This window comes from Myotis yumanensis, unplaced genomic scaffold (genome assembly GCF_028538775.1).
Source record: "Myotis yumanensis isolate MYYU_CA2020_CCGP unplaced genomic scaffold, mMyoYum1.0.hap1 SCAF_4, whole genome shotgun sequence".
Classification (NCBI taxonomy): domain Eukaryota; kingdom Metazoa; phylum Chordata; class Mammalia; order Chiroptera; family Vespertilionidae; genus Myotis; species Myotis yumanensis.
This window is the reverse complement of record NW_027223755.1, coordinates 98,546,070-98,565,510: the sequence shown is the minus strand read 5'-3', so window position 1 is coordinate 98,565,510 and position 19,441 is coordinate 98,546,070. Positions and strand designations below refer to the sequence as shown.

At 45.0% G+C, this 19,441-nt stretch overlaps 1 protein-coding gene across 14 annotated transcripts in view; it reads left to right on the top strand.

The window, feature by feature from the left end:
• Positions 1-19,441, top strand: part of RBFOX1 (RNA binding fox-1 homolog 1) — a 2,061,082-nt gene that overhangs the window by 127,950 nt on the left and 1,913,691 nt on the right. The gene's annotated exons all lie outside the window — the stretch shown is intronic.

Sequence of the window (19,441 nt, the reverse complement as noted above, 5' to 3'; positions counted from 1 at the left end):
TGAGGCAATCCCTCACAGGGGTGATGGTAGCTCTCCAAGCAGCTCAGGGAGCAAGACACTCACTACTGAAGGAAGATTTGGGGGCATATCACAAGGTCCACCAGGCTCTTGCAGTGGGAGATGGGGAGGACCTTTTACTTTAGCTTTCAATGAGACAATTTGTGGGGTGCTTCTTAAGCTTTTCTTTGGTGAAGACAAAAGTGTTGATATAAATGGGTGCTTTTAACAAAATACATATTTTTATTGATTTCAGAGAGGAAGGGGGGTGAGAGAGAAACATCAATGATGATAAAGAATCATTGAATGGCTGTCTCCTGCACACCCCCTACTGGGGATTGAGCCTGCAACCAGGCATAGGCCCTGGACCCAGAATTAAACCATGGCCCTCAATCGCTGAGCCACACTGGCTGGGCTAAATAGGTGCTTTACCAGTAGACATAAATATATCTAGGCTTTGATTATGAAGTCTTAGGGCTACAGAAAATAGCTTTTTGGCCTCTGCCCTGAGTTCCTGGCACCTGAAGGCAGATGGCTTCAGAATGGTTCTTTACTCTCTCAAGAGGGATAACAAATCAGTTTAATAGATCCTGCCAGTTCAAGCCAATTGCTCACAGTTGCCTGAATCGCTGTGTGAAGGAGTCTGTGCTACTGTCTAGATTGAACAGGAAAAGCATTGTGATTGATTAGTAATGTCTGCCAATATACAGGACTTAGAAGAGCTAGTGGGCATGCTATTCTGTGTACTTCTTCAATCACCACGTTTTTAGGAACCCCAAACCAGCTCTAGAGAAAACTGCTGGTGAAGGGAATTTTATACTTCCCAACTGAATTCCCTCCCCTCCTCTCTGTCCAGGACTCCAAAGTCTTTGACTGTTATTCAGGGAGATTTAGCAACATGTAGCATCTGCTGAGGCTGTCAGTGTCCTGCTGCTTGATTTTTCTGCAGATTTGGTTAAAATACTCCTGAGAAATGCTTTTGCTTTTCCTAAATGTTAGATGAATGTTCCACACCATAGTAGGAACAATGACTTATTATGTATTTGTGTGTTTTATTTAATAAAATAACATTTGGGGTGTTCATTTTATTTATAATATATTTAGATAATTAATAAATAGTTATAGCCTATAATAATAATAGTTACTATTTAATGCATGCCTAATATATGTAGGCAATTAATATCCCTTAACTCTTTCAACCTCACCTTAACTCCTTTACCAAAAAGGAAATTGAAGCCCAGAGAGGTTAGGTAACTTTCCAGAGCTCACACAGCAGGTATTTTTTATTCCAATGCTCATGCCCTTTGCACTGGGTCACACTGCCTCCTTGGGGCCTCCCAGACTTTTATTTTCATGTTCTTTAACTATACTAACATTCTTTCCAGGAGTCTTTAAGGGTGTATCTAATTACTCCATAAGGAAGGGGAACAAGAGATGGATGATCAGAGAAGCTCCCAGACAATTGCTACTGTTTGGTGCCCACAGTCTCATTCCTGATCTTTGTGACTCTTGAGCTGTGCACACACAGTAGGTAATCAGACACCACCTTGTATGCCTTAGGACTCTTGGTTGCAATTACAGGTACAGATCGTGACAGCCTAAAGGAAGAATGGGATTTGTTGTGAGCGCAGGGCATCTTGAGAACCTGAGGTTGGGAGTCTGCTGGGCCTTAGGAGCTCCCGGGACTGTGGACCCCCTCTCCCTCTGCCTGGCCTCTCTGCCTCTCTGCGCACAGAGCACATTGTCCTCTCTTGGGAAGGCTGGCTCGCTTTTCTTCCCTGTCTGTAGGCAGGAAATGGTGCCTCCAGCCACTCTCGAGTCATGCAGCCTCTATTCAAGAGAGGAGCCAGAAACACTGGACTCTTGTTTCAAATTCCCAGGGAAGGAATCTGGTTGGCTCAGGTGAGCAAACATCTATGGCCAGGAAAGTGGCTTGATGTTGTAAACATGTAGCTGATCCTGTGCGTGGGAGATGGATTTTAGCATAGTCCTTTAAAAAAGGATGGAGAGAAGAGAGAGGATATCTGGGGTGCAAAGAAACCTTATAAAGGAGGGACCAGGATATCAGAGAAAAGCTTGACATCGTGCTTTGTTACCAATAAAATTGTGTCCCCCCCCCCCCCCCCCAAAAAAAAATAAAAAAGGATGGAAAAGAAGCAACAAAATTCAGTCAAAAGTCCAGGAAACTAATAGGTCGATATGAAACTTGGGCTGTTTTCTAAGCCAGCAACTAACTTGTTATGTGGTTTTGGAAAGCAGCTTAACCTATCTGGTAGGTAGAAATCACTAACATTATGCTGAGCTTTTACCAGGTGCTCTGACTTTTTTTTTTTGACAGTTCAGTGGGTCAGGATGGGGAGAAGGGTGGGGGGGGAAGGTGAGGAGGGGAGGAGACAAAGGCACCGAGAGGTTAAATACCCCACAGCTCATAAGTGTTGGGGCTGGGAGCTGAACTCAGGCAGTCTTAGGCCAGAGTCCCTTTTCCAACCAATATTCCTTACTCCCTGCTGTGTAGGAAATGAGGATAGAGAGTGGAGGTGATAACCCCTGATAATATCAACACCACAGGAACAGAGCTGAATGAATCTTGGAGAAATCCCTCAGATAGTGACCTGCAGTGAAAATGTGCTTTGCTCAGTGGCCTTGATTGCAGCGTGGACCAGCCATTTACCTAAGCATAAGTCAAGGACCACATGTCCAGCAAGTCTGGGGGCTGATAGGAATGGCCTGCCTTGGAGTGCCCTGCTCTGCTGGCTGTGTGTCTATTCTGCATGCAAGGTAACGGGTCCCATGAAGTCACTGTGGTCCCTGACTTGGGCATTGATCAGATACTTAAAGTTCCGATGGTGCTTTTCAATATAGAGAGTAAGAGGTGTGCATCTCTCTGTGCCAAATCAGGACTGCAAAAGGCAATGAGAAGTTTCTAAAAATACAGACTGTGCAAAATCCCATTTCATGGCAGTTCAAGATGTCTTTGGGTTTGTTGGCGCCACATCAAGCAGGTTGGGGTTTGGATGGACTGTTCCCAGGTCTTGTTTTACCTTTTTCTCCCATGAGATGATGGCATGAAACATCCTTTTCTCCATCCCGGTGACTTTACCTCCCATTAAATGATGTTTTGAAATGGTTTGTTCATGTCTTCTTTCCGCTGAGGGAGCATCCTTTCCACGGGGATCCATCTGATCCATTCCGATTTCTCACGCAGTGTCGTGCGCACAGTAGACACTGCAAACCTCGAACGAATGGGTAAAGGAATGAAATATCTTTTTGCTTGCCAAGTGAGGTTAGCTTTCTATCTTGAATGCTTCTTCCTGGAGTCACTAGGGGTGTGTGTGTGTGTGTGTGTGTGTGTGTGTGATATGAAATATTGTTGATGAGTGAAGGGTTGTCAGAGTCTTTAAAAAGGTGCTATGGTTGGATTTCACATTTCTTTATAAAAATTGCCTCTTGGAATTCCAAGTAAAATGTTCTTTCCCACCCTGGCCAGTGTGGCTCAGTTGGTTGGGCATCATCTTGTGCACTGAAAGGTTTCTTGTTTGATTCCTGGTCAGGGCACATGCCCAAGGTTTCAGGCTCAGTCCCTGGTGGGGAAGGGGCGTGCAGGAGGCAGCTGATTGATGTTTTGCTCTCACATCGATGTTTCCCTCTCTTTCTCCCTCCCCCTTCCTCTCTTTCTAAAAATCAATTTAAAAAATATTTTAAAAAATGTTCTCTCCCTTGGCTCTTAACATGCAGTGCTTTCAGTTACAAGCTTTTCTCAGGGCAGAGTTGACACACACAGACCATTGTTGTTTTTCTTCATTGCCACACCTGGGCCACACATCCCACGTCAGAATCTGCAGGTGGGCTCAAGAGAAAATGGGGTCCAGGGTCCACAACCTCCATGTTTTCTGCACTGGGTCCCCAGACCTCCTGAGTGATAGGGGTCCCTTCCTGGCCAGAGCCCCAAATCTCTTGTTGCGTTGATGACCTCCCAGGAAAGAGGACACAGTGATGTTCCTCATCAAAATGGGCATGATACAAAGTCAGCAGTGAGACGCCCTCCTTCACTATGGTCCCACATCTCAGGAAGAGGGGCCACTTACTTTCTCTTTGAATGTGGGAAGTGGATCTGGTTAAACAAGGCTGGGCAGGGATGGGGAGAGCACAGGACATGTGCCCACATGGAGCATAAGCGTGTACGCTCTGACACTGTCAGGATTTCACCTCTCCCAGAGATCTGGGAGCCTCCTGTGACCCCAAAGGCGGGCTTGAAAAGAGTCTGATCAGCTCACTTCAGCTCTTAGAGGTATGTTTTTTGCTGCCCATAGAATCCCAAACCCCATATCTCATGTCTACCACCTCTCCCTGGGCCAGATGCACACTCTGAAGCTGGCTCGGCTTCCGTTCACCCTGGAAGAGGAGGGCAAGTGGGATGCGAGGCTGGAGTGGAGGTAGTGCTGGTGGGAAGTAGGGAAACTTAAAACAAAACAAACCTCCAAAATGAAGTCCTTGGAGCCTCCTTGCTTCTTTAAAACCGATTTAACATTCAAGTGGAATTCAAAGACATGGTTTTCCCTAAAGTGAATTCGTTAACGGATGAAGAAATAATAACTGCAAACTCACCCATTCAGTTGCAGGGCACACCTGGACTTGGTCCCACCCGTTCTGAGGGAGCTTGTAGGGATGTGTACAGCACCCCTTAATTCCTCATCTGATTTGGGATGTCCACAAGCAGGAGGGTGGCTGAAAAAAAATTTTTTTGGAAGGGAATGAATAATTTAAATCCATCAAAATAAAAGGAACAATCCCATTGAATCTAAAATACCCAAATCGTACCCAGTGTTCACAACGGCTGCCAGGGTAGCTGTCAATAATGGAAGGGCTGTATGAAGTGCCCCTGGGTCAGCACAGAGTCTCCTGCTGGATTCTCTCCAGGGATGCTATGGATGATGCAAAAACAAGCCCCCACCCCTGCCTTTTCTTGTTATTGAATTCTTGCTGGAGGAAGTAGCTGTTATCTGCTCAACACTGAGTCCTGTTTGCTACTTCTTCCTGTTCTTGCTCCAGGAGGAGGCCAGGGAAACTCTGATTGATCCCAGGGGAGCGCTCACCAGCCCAGTGTTCCACATTTGCACAGAGGTGTCCACTCGGGCAAGGTTACCATTAAATGGTCTTGTTGGGAGGTAGGGTGGGGATCAGGCCAGGTGGTTAACAAAGGACTCGACTCGATGGAGCCGCAACCATTCTGGTTTTACAAATGAGGAAACTGGTGCTCAGAGAGGATTGGCCACTTGTCTAAAATTATGCCTGAGTAAGTGGATTCAAATCCACGGCATTGGCTGGTTCTATCCATCCCAGGATGCCTCATCACCCCGACTCTGTTCATGGTGCCTCCTATGTTTTCTTGGCTCTCACCTCGGAGTATACCATCCTCTCTCCCCTTTCTTGTCTTTCTGATGTGCCTGGGGCTGGCTGAAACCCGGAAGGTTAGAGCCCTTGAGAGGTGTATTAGAGTTCTCCAGAGAAACAGAGCCAGTAGGATGTGTGTGTGTCTCTCTTCTCCCCTCTCTTTATCCAGGTAGCTCTATCTCTGTATATAGAAAAAGATTTTTTTTTTTAAGGAATTGGCTCAGTGATTATGGAGGCTGATAAATCCAAAATCTGCAGGGTGGGCTTTCAGGCAGGAGCCCCAGAGGCCCAAATGCTGCAGTTCCAGTCCAAAGGTGACCTGCTGCAGACTTTTCTGTTGTTCTGGGGAGGTCAGTCTTATGTTCTAGCCTTCGTATGAAGCCGACCCTGTGAGGGAGGGCAATCTGCTTTACTCAAAGTCCAATGATTTAAATGTTCATCTCACCCAAAAGCAATGTTACAGAAACAACCAGAATAATGCCTGTTCACATGCCTGTGACCCAGCCAAGTACATACATAAAGTAAGCCAGCACAAGCAGTGTCAGGTCAAGCTGGAAAGGCCTTGGCCCTGAAGCTGCTGCCATTCATACCACACTGAAGTTTGGAGGAGGCTGTAGTGTTAATAGTTATGCTGCCGGGGCGGCTTTGCCTTTGTGGGCCCCTGGGGAGCCCTGGGAGTTACAAGGGATTTCGGTGTGTGTGTACACACGTGTGAGCCTACATGCATGGTCCATGACATAAGCGGTGGGAGGCCTTACCTGAACTTTCCTCATTTTAGAAATATGTCCCAGGCCCACTTAGCAAGCCAGAGAGATGCGAACCTGCCATTGTTTGCTTTGTGAAATGGTACACGATGCATCTCAAATGTCCAACACAGGCCCTGGCATGTAGTGGTTACTCATACCTGGTTGAATAAATGGATGGTTCCATTCAGTAGCAAGTGTCCCCGACAGAGTTTCAGTCATTTATTCAACATTGATTGAGTGGGCACCTCCTAAGTGCCAGATGCTGAGCTAAGCTAAGCATAGAGACTCTAGAGCAGTGGTTCTCAACCTTCCTAGTGCCGCAATCCTTTAATACAGTTCCTCATGTTGTGGTGACCCCCAATTTCTTGTTACAAATTGAACATAATTAAAGCATAGTGATTAATCACAAAACAATATGTAATTATATATGTGTTTTCCGATGGTCTTAGGCGACCCCTGTGAAAGGGTCATTCGACTCCCAAAGGGGTCTCGACCCACAGGTTGAGAACCGCTGCTCTAGAAGGACTGAGAGACCTGGCTCCTGCCCTTGTGCTGGCTGCATTCTAATGGGGAAAATGCAGCAAAGTGAGTCATCAGGCAAATAAGTAATTATCTTTCATATGCACATAAAAGAAACAAATATGCTGCTGAGATAGAGGGACCAGGAGAGCTGACCTTCATCAGGGAGATCTGGGAAGGCTTCTTGGAGGAGGTAACATTTAAGCTGAAACCTGGGGAAAAGTTTTCTAGACAGATGGGGGATTCAGAGGTTGGTGGATTTAAGAAATTGAATATAATGTAATGTATAAGAATGTGTAATGACACGATTTTGTGAGGAATGTAGCAAAGTTGGGGACCATGTCTCCAGACAGAGAGTCACACGGAAACCCCTTTCCCTGGACAGTCACTGTTTGGTTCACATATTCATTTAACGGGTTGTTGCTATGACTTTCAGTGTAAGCAGCACAGGTTTCCTCTGGTCCAGGGCAGCCCTCCAGTCTGAGGATTTTTAACCAGGAAGCCTTGGAGAGGGTCTACTCAACCTCAAAGGTGTTAGTACCTCCGGCTCCAGATGGAGAAGGGAACCAGGAAGATCAGCTTGTCCTGGTCGATTTCCCTCTGGCCCTGTCTGGCTCCCCAGCACTGTTTCCTTTTCCTTCTCCTTCATCCTCCCCAGCAGGAGCCTTTTCATAATGATTTACCCACAGCAATCTCTCTGCTTAAGGCACAGACTCTGAAGAGCAGGGGCAGGGCTGGTGTGGCGCCTCTCGGCTCCTGGTCCACTCTCCCCCTCATCATGAGTCTGGGCCTTTGTGGTTTGTTGGGGTTCTTCTGCATTGGGGTCACTTTGCCCCATGAATCTCCATGCTACTCAGATGCTCAGGCCCTGGGCAGGACATAGCAGAGAATGAGTTTCTGATTGACTTGACATTTATAGAAGGTATAGTTCTGAAGTGGCAAGGTACCTTAATCTCAACTACCTGGGGATTTCCAGGAGGGTTTGGGGGAACACATGGGGTCCTGGAGAGTGGTCTGAAGCATAGTTGAGGCAGACAACCTCTGATGAGGGAGGGATAGTCGTGTTTGCAGTGAGTGGTTCTACACTGAGCCCACTGGGATGAGGTGTGGGCAGCCACAAAGGCCTGGGAAATTCACCTCTGCCTCTGCCGGGCCCTTACCCTTTTTCAGAACCATCCCAAATTCGCCACTGCACCATCATTCTGTGGTTGATCGATTGGTTGGTTCAATGAGCATTATCGGGCCCCTTCTGTGGGCCAAGCCCTATGCCAGGTGCTGGGGCAGAATCAGTGAATGAAACAGACCCAGATTCTGCCCCAGGAAGCAGACATCTCTGCTGAAGATTTTCCTAGAAATTCTTCCTCTGAGGGTGTCTGGGGCAGATTTCCACTGTGCTGATCACAGAGGGAGGCGGAGGGAAGGCTGTCACCATCTCAAAAACTTGGCTTAATGAGTTTGGGTTTTATGTTCACATTTACTCACTCATTGGTGAGTATTTATTGAGCATCAGCTGTAGTCGCCACCTTCTAGGAGGGAGGATAGAGTGAGGAAGGAAGTGGGAAGAAACCACTCTCCTCATGGAGCACTGAGTGAGCAAGGAAGGCAGGTGTCCAGCAGGTAATCACATAGTTCCTTACAGTGGTGACCACTGCTGTGCAGGGATCAGCAGGAGGAGGCAGGGCCTGACCTGGGCTTGGGAGTCAGGGGAGCCTCTCAAAGAAGGTGATGCCTGAGGATAACTGGGGGTCAGCCAGGAACAGTCCAGGGCGAGGACCCATGAACAGATCCTGAGCTAGGAAGGAGCGTGGTGTTTGAGAGACAGTGGAAGGAAAGGTGGCCAGAGCACCATGACCAGGAGGCAAAGGGCTGGACTGGGCTGGGCTGGGCTGGGCAGGGGCTGGAGGGGCAGTGTATCCAGAATTGGGAGGGGATTCCAAGATTCTACCCAGGGCTCCAAGGCAAGCCCAGTGGCTGAGGGTGTGCAGTCTGACTGTCAGGTAGGGTGACCCCAGGCACCCACATGTCAGAGCTCAGTGCCAGCCTTGCCTAGTTTTCACATATAAGCAACACCATTTGCCTGTTTGTGAGGCAGAAATGATCAGACCAAATGTCCCATTTTATGGCAAATACTTTACAACAACCCCTTTACTGCCGTGACAAACATACAGATAACACAACCCACATTTACCCATGGCATCAAAAGAAATCTTGCCTCATATAAAGGAGAAATAAGAGGAGGCAATTTATAATAATAGGCACTTCAATATGTAAATGCTCAATTATGCTGGAGTACATGATATGAAGTAACAGCTCTCCAATCTAATTCTAATGGATTTTGAGACTTAAGAGAAGGATGACAGCATCCAACTGGGTATTACTGATGCTCTCTCTTTGTAGTGACATTTCAGGATGGGGGCTGCATCCGAATGCTTATAAGCATATAAAAATGTGTAGGTACATTGAGATGCTCGGAGTGTGACATCTACTGAGGCTGATCTGTTGTCCTGGTGACTTGAATACTGTGAGGTGTGTTGTTCTGGGTGACTAAATTTCCCAAAATGCTAAACAGGACTTGGTCAAATTTGAGTGACACAAAGTAGAATCTTTCTTCCATTTATGGGTCTTAACAGAGTTTATTTCAACTGTGAAAACATGCTTTGTATTTACATGTGAAATAGACATAAGGTTAAGATCATTCTAAACTGGCCTATTATTATTATTTGCCACTGAGAATGTCTGGCAGGCAGGTTCCAAGTTGTGTGGCACAAGGGGAAGTGTGTAGGTATGTCCCTCACAATGCAAGATGCATAACCTCTCTGCTCACCAATGCCAATTGTGCCCCAGAACCAACCTGACAACTCAAGTCATCCCCACAAATCTCAGAGCTCCCTCTAGGGGGCAGCACTTTCCCCACTGAAGCCATTGCTCTAACAGGACTGGATGTGTTAATAAAAGGACTGTGGGGGAAGTAGTTACAGATATAATTGGTTGGTCTAGGGGCAGAGGTAAATTGTGGCTACAGTTGGTTCTTTCTTAGAGGTAGTGAGGATGTCTCTTGGAGACTGTGGCCTCGAGCCTTTGGCCACAAGAGCCCCTTGAAGGCCCATGGGGTCTCAGGTAGAGAGAAGGACCCTGGGGATTTGCATTGGGAGGCCTGGTTGTCACAACCATTTGAAAGCTTTTGTGCCGTAAATCTGAAAAACTCAATTTTGAAAGCGTGGGACAGCATCAAATTGGCCTATAAAAATAAAAACATGTTTACAGTAAAAATGAGATGAACTGGGGAAAGGCAGGCGCTCACTGCAAGGAGCCTGTCGTTGTCGCTAATCAGATTAGTCACCGTAATAGCCCTGGTGTGAAGCTCTCAGCCGGTCAAGCCTCTGTCGGCCCAGTAATTTAACTACAGGACGCACCTGTGTTTACTGTCCATCCTTAGCCTTGTCTATTGCTCTTTATTGGTGCTGGATTAAGTTAAGGGCTCCGATTTTCTATAATTTTTCAGTTTATGGTCTTCGCTTACAACTAGGGAGATTTTTTTTTAGCTTTCACTCTTTTTTCGCCTCAAGCAAACATAAACGGGCAAAACGAAAAGAATCACTTCGCTTTCTTCTGTTATCAGAGAGAACACAAAAGGTCAGAGGGCAAAGACTGTGGATGCAAGAGTCCCAGGTTTATGGGCAGCCCCCAGTCAGCCGTCAGTTAACATGCTCTGCCATCCAGGTTAATGAGGTCCGTATCTTTCATTGCTTCCTTAGTTCTCTTGGATGGTTCTGGCTGAGGAGGAGTCTGTGGAGATGTGGAGAAGAAACCTTGACTGCAGGCTATGTCATAGCAGAAGCACACTGCAGTTTGGTATTGGGGGTCTCCTCCTTCATGCTTTCTGCCCACCCTTTGCACTTCTTGCTGGGGGTGAGTTTTAAGCCGGGTGCATTCTGTATGCAGTCACCCTGGCCAGTTGCCAGGGCCTCACGACACAGATTTTATGGTTGTAGCTAATGATGGCTTGAGGGGCAGGTTTCCAGCCCTTGCTTGGAGATAGAATTATAGCTCCTAATGGCTGGTGTCTTTGGGAAGGACAGAGTTGCTGACCTCCAGTCTCTGGGAAAAGGGAGGGGCAAAGTACTGGAGGGATTAAAAAAAAAGAGTGTGGATTTTAAAGATATCCTCTATTTATTTCCTCCCCATTACAAAAATAGCGCAGGGTTTTATTGCACTCTTTGTTTTGTGTGTAGCATTTGCAGTGATTATAATGAATTAATGAATGAATCATTTGCTGAATAACTGCCTTTTTCCTCACCACAGTAATTTTCCTGGTGTATAGGGCTGTCTTGTCAACACCCCTTCCATCCCCAGCATCCAGCACAGTAGGTGCTCAATAAGTAGTTGTTGAGCATTTAGGAGGCAGAAGACATTAGAAATGAGATCCTGCTACTGCACTTCCACCATGCAGAGTGGTTCTCACCTTGGTAGCACATTGGAGTGACCAGGGGCACCTTGGTTTAGTCCTGGGCCCACCCAGGCCAATCCAATAGAAATCTGAGCTGGAAGGTGGGGCTCAGGCACCAGCATTTTGCAAAACTCCCAGCTGACTCCAATTTGTAGGCAGGTAGAGAACCTCTGATGTATGTCCTGCCAGCCATAGCTCCATTTCATTTTAAAATGGTGTTATTATTGTACAAATAAAACATGCATGTGCTATGCAATCAAGGAATGAGAATCAAAACTTTTTTGCACCCTCACCCTCAAACCCATACACCGGAGGCTACAACGTGGAACCATGACTTGGAGCCATTTCTGTGTTAAGTTCTTCCTGTGACCACCCCCTCAGCTTTAAATAGTGTACCAACACCTTATTTCTTAGTTGTCAATTTTAAATGCTGTATCTATTGACTCTATCAATATGGACTCTAATAGATAAATATCTATTTATTGACACATAAGGAATTTAGCTCATTTGCAATACCTTCTTCTCTCCTTATCCTGATATTTGGTGGTTCTATTATTAACACTAGTTATTTTACCGGTTCCCTTTACACCTTTCAGTAATGATCTTGGGCCTCTATTTTTCATCTCCTTTACATAGTGTATCTTGATTGCCTTCTAAGGAAGATGAAAAAAATATGAGGGCCATAGCACTTACCTCCATCTCTGCTCCTGCCATTAATTTTACATTGTCAAGGTTTATCACATTTCTGTTTTCTCCTGCAACTGTCCTTGTTGTCCAAGCTTTATTTGTAGATTGATTTTTTAAAATGAAAAAGCAGTTATTGATATTTATTATAGAACAGATAACACAATTGGTCTCAAGACAAGGAAAGGTCTCTTGACAGACACTGGTGTGGGTTCCCTGCACTGAGCCTCACCTCTGAACTGGAGGGCGGAGTGTGTGTGTGTGTGTGTGTGTGTGTGTGCTGGTAGGCTCTGCTTTAGGACGTGCGGGATGGAGCTGGCAGGCAGGCTGTTCATGCTCTCCCCAATGCCAACATGAGCAGGGCCATTCTGAGGGACAGGAACTCTTTCTGGAACTGCTGGATCTGCCTTAGGAAGATGGGTCAGCTTCCTTAGCAAACACCTTTCTAGTTCCAGTGTTCGGGTGAACTTCATCAATGCCAGTGCAGACACAGGGAGGATGCAGGAGGCCCACTCACTCTGTCCAGTTTTTAGCATCATCTTCATGCTTATTTTTGCTTTAATAAGATTTGGGGAGTAAGTGAAGGTAAACTTGTGTCCTCAAGTTGCTATATTGAATGTTGTTTTTTCCTATGGCCAAAGCACTTAAATAATTACTTTGTTACTTCCTTTTTAAAATATCATTAACTATTCTGTCACCTAACTTTTAGAGATCCCATGGCGTTCTACTGTAAGGTGGATGTGCGTCATTTATTCAGCCAGCTCCCATTTCTGGTTGTGGCTGTGGGTTATGAGTGGTGCTGCAATGATCAGCTCCGGGGCTTCCACCTGGGTACACACCTCCAATTATTTCCTTAAAAGTGCGAGCTCATTGGAGACCTTTGGCACATGACTCTAGAGCAGCCGTGGGCAAACTATGGCCCTTGGGCCGGATCTGGCCCGTTTGAAATGAATAAAACTAAAAAAAAAAAGAGGCCGTACCCTTTTATGTAATGATGTTTACTTTGAATTTATATTAGTTCACACAAACACTCCATCCATGCTTTTGTTCCGGCCCTCCGGTCCAGTTTAAGAACCCATTGTGGCCCTCGAGTCAAAAAGTTTGCCCACCCCTGGTCTAGAGTCTAGACTGCCCTTCATAGAGAAGCTTTTATAGGCTCACATCTAAGTAGAGAAACAAACTGAAAAGCTCATTTTCAGATTCAGCCAGTGGAAGCAGTCATGGAGGGGTTTCGAGGACTAGTGTCAGGCTGGGCGTGGCACTAGGAGACCCTGTGCTTTCTTCCCTCACTCCTTACCCAGGGAGAGGCTGCTCGAGGCCGATTGCTGCCAGGGAGCACTCAGACAGTGGCTGAGACTGAGGCTGGTCCAAGTTGTTTCTCTTCAACAAATAAACCATTTGGTGCCCTTGGTTTCAAAGTGCAAGCACTGGTGCTGGTGGACTGGATTGGGGACCACCGAAAACCCAGGCCCAGAAATCCCCATCACTTTGCCTAGAAAGTGATTTATACTCACACAAAGCCTGGGCTTCTCTTCTCTAAGCTCTTTGCTTTCAGACCACATTATTAAGCAGCGCTTCTTTAGAGGAGATAAAGGAATCCTTAGAACTCATCTTTTTTTTTTTTTTGCATCCAAGACAGGCCTCTATTTGACATATCAGAAGAAGATAGTTCTTTCAGATCACTTAAACTCTTTGAACTGAGTTTTTAATTTCATCCCAGGCCATGCCAATCCCCAGAGTCTTTTCTTCCACGTTGAATTTCTTGCCCTTGACATATACCTGCCCCTCTTACTGTGCTGTGTGTGTTAGAGGCTGAAGGACTGGCATTCTAATTGGTTAATCCTGATATCCAGTGACCACATCGCATGACCAGATTGTGGACTTTTACAAGTTGCAGCGGGAAAATGCACTGACTTAGAATTCCTTGGTGACGAATGAAAATTCGTGGATGGGAATATCATAGGCAAAAAATGGAAGGTAAGGTGCTGAAAGGCACTCTTGAGTTATGTCAGGAAATGCATAGTAACAGAACACATAAAGTCAAAGTCACTCAGCTTAAAAGCAAACCATTATTTTTTAAAAGGTAATTTGCCATGTCTCTTTTGGGAAACAATTTGATCATATAGATAAAACCCTTCAACATATCGTTAACATTAGTCCAGATGTTCTGAAAAATTACTCATAAGAAAATCATCCTATGTGTCATAAAAGCTTTAAGAATAAAAATGTGCTCAGGGCTGTTACAATATTGCAAGCAACCTAAATATCTAATGGTAGGGGATCAGCTAAGGAACTTAAAGTCCATCCAATTGATGTCATTTTATGCAGTCATTAAAAATTCCGTTTTAAGGAATATCATATAACACCCAAAACAATGGTACTATGATGTTAACTAAAAACAAGACACACTGTTGTGTATATGTGGTATAAATCCAGCTCTGTTAAAAATAATTGGGCCTGGAAAAAGATGTGAGGAGAAAGAATCCCCCAATGGCCGTGTGTGGGTGATGGGGCTATGAGTAATTATTCTGTGCTTTCTTAGGCTTTGTATCTCTCAAATCTTTTTTCTAAGAGTATGCCCCTCTTTCATATTAAAAATAAACATTAGGAGAACCATTGCACTATACATTAAAAGCTCTAATTAAGGAGTGCCATTTTTCACTGGCTGTTGAACATTACATTTTCACTTTCCTTCTGGTGCAAATAAGTGACTATCCGAGAAGAAAGGGTCTGCCCATGTCACCATGTTGTAAAGGTACAGAGACACATGTGAGTACAACAGTTTGGATGAAAATTAAATGAGAGAGCTGAACAGGTGCTTGTATGAAAGACTCATTCTTCATCCACAACATTTGTTCATTTGTAGTTCAAATAAAACAGCGCACTGATCTTTTCCTCTGGGAATATTACACTTCTAATCACACGGAATGCAGTGATGGCAGTCTCCCTTCCAAGACCCCCAGTGGACTCCTGAAACCCCAGATAGTACTGAATCCTATATACACTAAGCTTTTTTCTTCTACATACATACCTAATAAAGTTTAATAAATTAGGTGCAGTAAGAGATAAGCAACAACTAATAATAAAATAGAACAATTATAATATACTGTAATAAAAGTTGTGTGATTGTGATCTCTCTCTCTCAAAATATCTTATTGTACTGCACTCACCCTCCTTGTGATGACGTGAGATGATACAAAGCCTATGTGAGGTGAATGACATAGGTAGGTGTTGTGACCTAGTGTTAGGCTACTATAGACCTTCTGATGACACAGATACTACGTGACAAATGGGTGGGGAGCACATACAACGTGGATACACTGGACAAAGGGACAATTCACATCCTGAGGGGGATGGAGTGGGATGGTGTGAGATTTCATCGTGCTACTCAGAACGCCGCACGATATAAAACGAATGAATTGCTTATTTGTGGAATTTTTCATTTAATATCTTTGGCCCATGGAACTGAAACCACAGAGAGCAAAACCATGGATAAGGAGACACTAGTGTACCGAAGAAACAGAGCTGGTAAAACTGAAGGAAGTAACACTCAGGGAAGCCGAGCCACACTCACTACCCATCCAGTCTCCCAGGTTACCCTCTGAGTTCTGGAAGTGTCTGGATAGTCAAACCAATGGTGGAAAAGAGGGGGATCTACTACTTGGACTCATTCCTTTATTCACTGTTTATCAAGGATCTGCTATATTCCAGGCACTGGACATACACCAGTGGCAATATTGTAAGGCCTACAGTTTTCAGTGCTGCCCTGACATCTTTGGGCTTCACAGGGCCCCAAAAGCTTAATCAAAGACCCCAGAATTACCAAGCTTGTGCGAGGCCCCCTGCTCTTGTCATATATACCACACCCAGTGGGAAAGGCTCCCAATCTGGCTAGTTCCCCCCACCAGTCATACCAGCTGCGTAACACCTAGTCCTTAGCCGAACAGGTCTTTCCCCTGCCAACTTCTGAAATTATTCAAATAAGCCAATCACATCCTCTGATGGGAACCGGGAGGCACCTCACCCTCTTGTCATTACAGAGCCTGCTGCCCACGGCTCTGCTGGCTCACTCTGTTCTCCAAGTGCAATGCTGTGTGGTCGGTTCTGCCTGGTGTGTGGTGGCCTTTCCTCAGGCTGTGGGAGTATGTGGCTAATAACTGATGTTGATCTCACCTGCCCAGTGCCCATGTCCTGTGTGCGGCCATGTCCTGCCTTTGAGGGTCAGGATCCCTCCTTCACCAATGGGGTGAGTAGGAGGTGACTAGAATAACAAAAGAGGCAAGGTCTCCCTTGCTTTGGAGCTTGCATTCTAGTAGACATATGGAATGGAAGATGGTAAGAAATTAATGAATAAATGAATAAACGTGTTAACTTCCAATTATACTAATATTGGGAAGGAAACAGAATGATGTGGTAGGTGATCAGGGAGGACCTTTGAGGAGATGACATGGAGCTCAGCTTGCAGGTGAGAAGGAGCCAGCCTTGGGGACAGACAGGGGTCAGCACACAGGTGGGCTATGGCAGCTGTTTCCTCAGGGGTCAGTGGAGAAGGATCTGACATGATCTGACCAGACACGTGTGCTTCAGAAGCCGTGAAGAAGTTGGACTTGATTTTTCATCTAATGGGAAATCACTTGAGGCTTTTAAGCAGGGAAGTTATGTGATATGACTTATATTTTTAAGAGAATTTTTTTGGTACCTGGGAGGAAAGTGAATGATGGGGGAGCAAGAAGGCTACTGCAGTCATTCCAATGGGGAATAGATACCAGTGTTGTGGGTCAGGTGGATGGACAGAATGGGCAGACCCAGGATATGTACCTTGGAGGTAGGACCAGTGAAATTTGCTGATGAATTGGACTTGAGGAATGAGGAAATGGACATAAGGATGTGTCTGAGGTTTTTGGTTTGGGTGACTGGGTAGAAAGTGGTGCCATTTAACGAGATGAGAAAGACAGGAAGAGGAGGATTTTGGAACAGTGTCAGTTGAAATTGAAAGTTTGATTTAGATTTTGTACTATGCAAGTAAGTATTTGTGTGAAGATGTCAAGCTGGTGGCAGAAAATGCTATTATGTAGCTCAGGATCAATGCCAGAGGTAAAGATATTAGTTTGGCTGTTACCACCATTTGATAGTTCTTAAATTGGTTGAATAATAAGGGGAGATGATAAAAAATATCAGCATGATTTATCTACCTAGGACAAATGTCATGTTAGATGCATTTGACTGTATCAGTGGAATAATGTATAATAATACCACTTAAAGGTGATGAAGAACTGTGAAAAGGCAATGACTATTCACACCGCCATAATATTTGGGCCTCCCACAACCCTCATAATTCTGGGGAGTTGGGTGCTTTATTATTTCAGGCACAAAATCCCCTCTCCATCATGTACTCCCATCCAAGTTCCTTAGAGGTCACCTACCCTTCAACCTAGGTCGGTGCTTTAGAAAAAATCCTTGCTAAATATTGGAGAACAGAAATAAAGCTATGGAGATAAAATTATCTTTTGTTTAATTGAAAAAAATTTTCCACTATGTTATTTTAGCCTCAACCTAAAAGAAGTAGGGTCTCTAGGGTTTTTCTGACTTGCATGGGAGTTCAGAGAGTGCACAACGTTCAATTTTTCCAGGAGCCTTTGGACGAGACCAGATTGGAACTCTCCATGGCTCTGGGTAAACAGTCAATATTTTATCCTTCCAAAGAGCTGGAGACTATGAGCAGCAGGACTGGCTGGAAGTGTGCTCTACTTGGCCAGGAATCACATGACCAATGGATCTCCTTTCAAGAAAGCTGAGTGTATGTTTTGTAAAATTTAGTTGGACAGAGGTTGGGGTGGAGGGTGGTGGATGAATTCAAGGACAGTTATTTTAATTTCAAAGAAACAGAATGAGAGACTCATGAGTCAGTTTTCCAGACTAATTCACCTGTTAAATAGTGGAAGCTGTTGAGGCCCAAAGAAGTTAAGAGATTTTCAAAGGTCCCTCAGCTGGTTAAGTCACATTTTCCTGACTTTCCTTTTCATATGCCTCCCAGGCACCAAGTTTCTCTTTGCTCCTTATGTATGCATGCATACATATATGGATGTAGATTTTCAAGAACCAATTGAACGTGAAAATTAAAGTTTGTCTCCAGGATTGTGGTGTCTTGACTTGGGCCATTGTTTTGACCTAGAATATTGTTGTTTTGGATTATTTTGGCTGTGTCCAGAACCATAAGAAAATCAGGTAGTGGGTTTCTAGTTAAATGACAAGAGTAATTCAATCTCATATTTATCAGATTCTTGTAGGTAGAGCTGTGAGGATTCACTAATTGATTCATTTGTTCATTAGATTTTCTACAATGGCCCTGGCTCTAGGTTTGGTATTGAGGATACAGAGGTGAGTAAGACACCAACCTTGACCTTAAGAAACTATTCATATCACCAAGGAGATAGACATATAATCAGCAGGTATACTGTTGAGAAAGAGAAGTGCTTTGACAGAGGTAGTCAGGGAATGTACAATAAGGTACTTACTAGTAACTCAGAACTGGAGGCTCAAGGTAGGAGGGCTTTCTTATCTGAGACATGAAATTAAAGCGTGACTTAGTGGGGTTACATTCAAGAAGGTGGGTAGAAAGAATGTTCTATCTGGCCAAATAACATTGCAAAAGGATGCAGCATGTTAAAGGAACTGCAAGCCATTCAGCATGACTGGAGAGCTATTGTCATGTAAGTTCCCTAGGAAACTGGAATTTAACTCGTGTAAATGGCCTACCACAAAAAGAGTCATAGACCAATCCATAGGCCTCAAAGCAAGAACAGTGGGTTTGTGTCTCACCTGAATATTTGGAATTTAGTTTTTCAAGTACAGTTAAAAAAATATAAAAGCTGGAGTCAGAGTCAGAGCTGGAGCTGGAGCTGGAGAGGGAGGCCGGACCAGACCATGAGGCCAAGAGCGTTTGGACCCTGACCTGAGTGGTCTGGGAAGCCAAAAAGGGATGGAAGCTCCACAGGGAAAGGCATGAGAACCCTTGGTCTTTTCTGTACATAGGAAAGCCCTCTCTGGTGGCTGTGGGGAGAATTGCAGGGCATTCAGAGGCGATGACTCAGCAAACTGTTGATGTGAGGATGAAAACCCAGACTGGGCGTGGCAGTGTGAACAGAAAAACCAAGTAACCAAGGGAAGCGAGGACAGCTGTGCTTCCAGGAAAACGTGCAGCTCTTTAAAACCAAGTGGCTTTGCAAAGTGTAAACTACAATAGTTGTGTCTTTCTCTAGCTCTTACTGAGCCCTACTAGGTGCCCACTCTTTGCCAAGCACCTTATGTGTAATTTTCTCACTTAATCTCACTAGCCATCCTAGGAAGTAGGTTCTATCAGTACTTCCTGTGGTGGGTTGATTAGTGTGCCTCAAAGTTCATACCTACATGGAACCTTGGAGTAACCTTATTTGGAAATAGGGTCTTTGGAGATGTAATTAGTTAAGGATTTGGAGATGAAATCATCCTGGATTTAGAGTTCACCCAACTCCTAGAAGAGGAGAGGACACACAGACAGAGAAGCAGAGATTGGTGTGATGCTGCCACAAGCCAAGGGACACCAGGAGCCACCAGAAACCGGAAGAGGCAGGAAGGCTTCTCCCCTAGAACCTTCAGAGGGAGCATGTCTCCATCAATG